Source organism: Arachis ipaensis, chromosome B07 (genome assembly GCF_000816755.2).
Source record: "Arachis ipaensis cultivar K30076 chromosome B07, Araip1.1, whole genome shotgun sequence".
In the NCBI taxonomy this organism is placed as follows: domain Eukaryota; kingdom Viridiplantae; phylum Streptophyta; class Magnoliopsida; order Fabales; family Fabaceae; genus Arachis; species Arachis ipaensis.
Window position 1 is genome coordinate 120,233,931 of NC_029791.2, and position 264 is coordinate 120,234,194.

Genomic DNA, 264 nt, shown 5'->3' on the forward strand with positions numbered 1-264 from the left:
GTATAATTTTATATATTATTTTATATATTTTGAATATGTATTTTCTATCTAATATTAGTAGCCGATTTAGTAATTATTTTTTAATGTTCACATAACTTGATTATTTCATAATAGTTAAATAGATGAGGACGAGAGATCTGTTGAATAATTTTTAATGTGTAATAATTTAACCATTAAATCATATCATGAAAATTAAATTTATCTCTTTTCGCAAAATTCGAAGAACAATAGTATATAATCTAATAATCTATTTTCTTGTATTTT